This window comes from Pinus tabuliformis, chromosome 9 (assembly GCF_031772625.1).
Source record: "Pinus tabuliformis cultivar Carrire ecotype Pingquan chromosome 9, CPIR1, whole genome shotgun sequence".
In the NCBI taxonomy this organism is placed as follows: domain Eukaryota; kingdom Viridiplantae; phylum Streptophyta; class Pinopsida; order Pinales; family Pinaceae; genus Pinus; species Pinus tabuliformis.
In genome coordinates this window covers 611,004,399-611,010,113 of record NC_142307.1, presented here as the reverse complement: position 1 = coordinate 611,010,113, position 5,715 = coordinate 611,004,399, and positions in this window count along the sequence as shown.

Below are 5,715 nucleotides of genomic sequence, written 5' to 3'. Positions count from 1 at the left end.
CGTCCTCTGTGCGTGCACCATCTATTCTGCTGCCAATTATCCTACTACGAGGTGGGTTGAAAGGGTACCTACCTGAGTGGGACGCACCTACAACTCCTGCAATTGCACTCTGAGGGTCCCCAACATAGTTTGGTGCTCCTGCATAAAATTCTGAAGGACCTCATTGGTGACATTGTGCACCATCTCGCCGATGTCATGAAGATCACCCTTGGTTAGGGTGATCAGGTCAATGACCAATTTCAACACCTTGATCATCTTCCTTGACCCTCCTTGTTTTGCCATGGGTGGGCACTTCAACTGTGTGGGTGCGGTCCCAGGGTTCGTGCTCTATTATGTTGTTTCTGCATATTCTTACCTACTGCCCTTGGCCCTTGTCCGCCTTCACAGTTGCTTCCTTTGCCTCCTGTGATGTTGTTGCTGCTTCTGCAACCTTTGTTTGCTTGGCGGCTTTCTATGCCACTTCCCGCACTACGCGCACTTCCGCTGCTACTGTTTCCTACTGCCTTTTCTCATCCAACTGTGAGAGGCGTAGCTTGGCCTCGTCTTTCTTTCGTTGCGCCACCGATCCTTCGATCTCTGTGAGGTCTGGGGTGCACCACTCCAGCGGCCATGCCTCCAGGACATTGAAAATGGCGTCATCCGTGGCTACGAAAGGTAGCTTCATCCACTACTTTGATGAATCCTTGCATGCCCTGATATATATGTTTTGCATGTCTGCCTTAATTTCTGTGAAGCTCTGTAGACTATTGTATACCGTGGGTGACAAGCGCGGCTTCTTGTTGATCCACGTCCAGATTTTCATCTCCATGAGCACCTAGAAGATCTTGCTGTCGCGTATCCTTTTCACATCCTTCGTGGCCTAGAGTGAAGTGTACTTCGTGGCCTTCGGTAATTCTCTGTCAATTATGGGGAATTGACTATCCTCCAACATTCCCCTGCTACGAGCACTATGGATAGCAACAACCACACATAGTGGAAGGTTCTACCCTGATCCTGGGCTTCACGGCAATTTTCAAAAAAGTATGTGCAGAGGAATTCAGACCAGTTAAATTGGACCCCCTCCAAGCATTTCTCGGTCAGTGCGATCACTGGTGCAGGTACCTCGTCTGTGCGGCACTTTTGCATAACTTTGCTGGCCAGGATTTGGGTTGGTATGCGTACCACTTTGTCCTTGATGCTGGAGATGGTGTAGCCCCTCTTCTTCTTCTCCATCTTGTACTTCGTCTTCATGGCCTCTGCGAGGGCCAAATCACTACCCTTTCCTTCCGATATGGTTTTGGGGTCCTTTCTTTTTTAGGGGAGCTGGGAAACACGGTGAATTAGGTTTTCCGTGATGGGGATAGGCTCCTCCAGCCATAGATACCCATCATGCACTAGGCAGAGTAGCTACCTGATGACAAAAATGGTTATTGGCACACAGTGGAAATGCGGCACCCATAGTAAGTTCAGGAGCCCAACCTTTTCCACACCACATAGCCACTTACGTGGTTCTAACGTTGTCACCATCCCCATGGTGCTCTACTTCATGATGTTCCCTATCTCTAGATGAGGGAAATTCTTGCGGTCCGCGAGGTCCCAATCTTCAAATTTCATGGTTGGCATGTGGCCCAGGTGCATGCCTTCAAACACAATGCTGTCTGGGAGGAGCAGGGTCTGGAGTGAACTCTTAGTTTCGTCTAGGTCCTTGGGCACTTTGGCCTTCCCTTTCCGCGGGGGGACATATGTGGGTAGTTTTGTCACAGAGTGTGTAGGTTGAATATCCTTCTCCATGCCTTCATCTTATTCCTCTCCGATGATAAGGACCTACAAATCTTCTTCTTCCTCATCTGTTTCTATTATGACGACTTTCCCTTCTTCTTCCATTGATAGTTTCCTGCGCAGCAGGTTCCTCAGGGACATGCATATGAGAGCCATTGCTTGCTTATCTTTCTTGAGTCTTGGCGTATGTGGTGATTTGGGGATCTCTGCCACAACCCCGACACCTTCTGGGACATCCTCCATAGTTATGGCCTGTGCGACCTTTCCGACAGTTACCTCCTCTATGCCCAGACCATCTTTAGTTGTTATCATTGTATCTGAGCTATAATCTGTCGCTTGCGAATCTAGGGGCTCAATTAACACTTGGATCACAATGCTCAGGGCTCTGCTCAATCGCTCAATTCTCAAATGACCAAGTGTTGTTTGCTGGGCAGCCCTTTGTGTCTTATAGCACCTTTTGCATTCAAATTTGACTGTTCCCCCCAATTCTGGTCCATTAATGCTTTCTTGGCGGTAGATTTTCCCAAATCTTTCCCATAAATCACGTCTTAAATGCCCGCTACTTGCTCCAATTGGTCTCAAGTTGAGCATCCCATCGTGAATATTGATTTCAATGGTCACTTTCTGGCCAACTCGTGTGGCACCACAACCCCCCGTGTGCGGTCGTGGACCTTGTGACGTTCTGCTACTGCATGCATCCTCAACATCATGCAGCTCCCAAGTAGAATACTTTATAGTCTCACGCTCCCTTTCAACCGCTTGGAGTGCTAAGACTATCATTTCCGTGGCTAGTCAGGTGGTCACGCCACCTGTGTGAGGCTCCATCCTATTCTCCACCCTGGTTCTTAAATCCCCTCCTTCTATTGTTGGGGTCCACATCGCGCACTTCACCACGTGCAATGCACTACCTTGGTCACTAGGCTTAGCAATATGCAGTCCAAGCCAAGGCATTAGATTGACCAATTCAGGCGATAGCCCGCCATCTGGTCAGTATGATCGTACGCACCTTGCCATACTATCCTAGGTTTTTCGATGAGAAATTCTTCCTTGATTTTTCCCTCCATCTTCTTGACCTCTGCATCCATCAAAGCGCTTTTCCTTCTTAATCATACCCTTTCCTTTTCAAGTTCGCAAAGTCTAAAGTTTCCCTGTCATATTTCTTCCTCAAATTCCATGTGTTCTATTTCTTGCGGCTATGTGATTCCTTCTCTCCAAGCTTCGTGCACCATCGTATCTATAGGTGCTGCTATGTGCGGACTAGAATTTGCATGCTCCATAGGGATTACAGCATCTGCTTCATACTTCAGCGTCGAAAGTGCCCACCCGGTTAGGGTTTTGCACATGGTCCTATAAGCCCATAGAACCGATGGTACACGTAGGTCCCAGTTGGTGCATTTCACTTGGTAGATCGCGTTCAATACTTTAAACACCTTGTCAAAAGCTGTCACGCAGATAATATTCAGTGTGCTTGGCCTTATCATACTTCACTATTTGCACCCTCATCTTGCCCGCTCCTTCTTGTTGGTCCTATTTCCTATTGTGAAGATGGTGTGTATTCATACAGGTTGCGTGTCATACATTTGTACCCATCTGGAGAGGTGGGCGCACAAGCTGTTTCCTTCATCATACCCAGCTTCCATCCTCATCCGAGGCTTTCCAAACTATATGCACATCACCCTTTTGCATTCCCGCTAGTCCTAAAAATTCTGCTGATGCGTACCCCACCACCTTGTGGGCATAGCGTGCAACGCCCATTTCAGAGCGTCAAACTGCTGTTGTTCTGGTACTTCTTATTCAAATTTGTTTAGGAAATCATCTACCTCGCTCAACCTGTCATACATCAGCAGATATCTTACTTCTGTTGTTACAGAGTGTAGTGACCTTATCATTATGTTGCAGTTGAGCATGGTTACCTCGTGTAACTGGTTCTGCCATCTTTCTATTTCCTCGTCTAAATCTGAAGTGCAGGAGCTTTCACGGTCCCACGAAATCATGCCATCCACTGTTGGATTCACCAAGTCCGGCTCTCACGTGGCTATCTTGTAAATATAGTCAAGATTGTCGTCGTTGTCGCAGTCGCGCACTAGCTCTGTGTAGTGCAATCCCTCCACAGGGTCTAGAGGTACCACTACGCGCAATGACTTTTTCTCAAAAATCATCTTGCACTTCTTTAGATTTATTACTCCATTCATATCATTGGCCCAATTTATTCCCAGTAGTGTGGGATAGGGATTACTGTCATCAACAATCTCATTACTTCGAAATCCGCAAGCGCGCTTGCACCTTCGATATCTACCATTATTCCCTGCAATCTTCCCATCGGTAGGATCTTTTGCTAGTTCACCATTCACAATTGAATAGGAGACCATTGTAATGTGGGCCTGCCCATGCACTCCCATGTCTAGTTTGGCAGGACGTCTGCGTCTGATACTAGATCCAAAATTACTTTATCCATTTCAAATTCTCCGATTTGCACAGTCAATCTCATCTCCCTTCCTGTTCGCGGTGTGTGCTTCCTGAGTTTTCAGACTACGCACGGTTCTCCTGGTCTAGCACATCTAGTGATGAGTTCTTGCAGCTCCTTCACCGCTTTGCTGTCGTGCAACAACTTCATACATGTCTCCAGAAAGGTAGTGAGCATTGATGGGTCTATCTCCAGTTCTATTTTGTCTTGACTACTTGAAGTGAAGGCCTTTGTGAATTTCTTCTTAGTTTCCATGAATGTCTCCTTTGCATGCTCTAAATCGAACTCTGATTCCTTGGTTGGAGGCTTGCGAACCCAGGCACTCTCTTCGGGTTGCTTGCCCTTGTCATCTCCTGTCATGATACTGCTTAGGAGCATGATGTTTACATTGGGGTCCTCCTCTCGCGGCTCAGACCTCATCATTTGCAGGTTTTGAGTTGGGGGAGGCTGGAGTATTCCTTTGTTGCGTAACCTCGCTATCAGTGTGGGGTAGTCCTCTGTCTCATGATCAAACTAGGTATAATATAAACACGATTCTCTCATTGGATTTGTACAATCGCGGGCATAATGCCTTGGCCCTCCACAATTTTAACAGATTAGCTGTTTGCAATTTTAACAGATTAGCTGTCTGCGACCCCTTCCTGGTCCCATTCCACCTCGACCTCGTCCGCGCCCTGGAAATCTAGTGTGCACCATTCCTACATTTTGATCGAGGGCTCGCGTTTCGGTCTGAACCCTATAGGTAGGGATTCGATCCATCATCAGTTCATAACTTCTACAAGTACGCTCATCATGACCTATCGACCTGCATAAATTACAGAACAACTATTGGGACGTCTGCGTATACTTCTGCAATACATGGCAGTTATCTGTAGCATGCTTCCCTCCTATCTGACAAATCGCGCACCATAATGCAGGCACCGTGCTTGGTCCTGCTTGTGCCTCTAGTCTCAATGTCATTGGCCCTCCTTTCGCTAGGTAGTTTGCAAAGACTAGACAATGGTCGTTATCATGTCCCTGCCCTTTGCACTTTATGCACCATACCTCCTCACGTGCTTCTAGGCGAGCTATCCTGTCTTGTTTCAAACTCTGCATCTCAAGGCACAAGTTTTGCAACTACGTGTGGATCTGTTGAACTCCCAAGTTAGGATCTTTTATTGGGGTTTCGTGTAGTCTCATCGCCATCTCCAAGGCCTCGGCCTAAGTGGTTAGCTTCTGTTGTGACAACATGTTCCTTAGATGCGGCGTTAGTGATGCTACAAACCACGCGCGGTGTTGTGCATCCGTCAGGGTCATATTAGCTTCACGGATTTTACCTTTTAGTCTCCGATCCAGATCCAAGGGGGTCTCACCTAGAAGCATTGCGATTTCCTTAAATCCCATGATCGACTGTGTCTCTAATTTTGGCCTGCTAAATTCTCTGTTTATCATAGCTTAGATATTCGTGATTCTTGTGTTTGGATTGTCATTGGAATGCTTAATGTACCACGTCA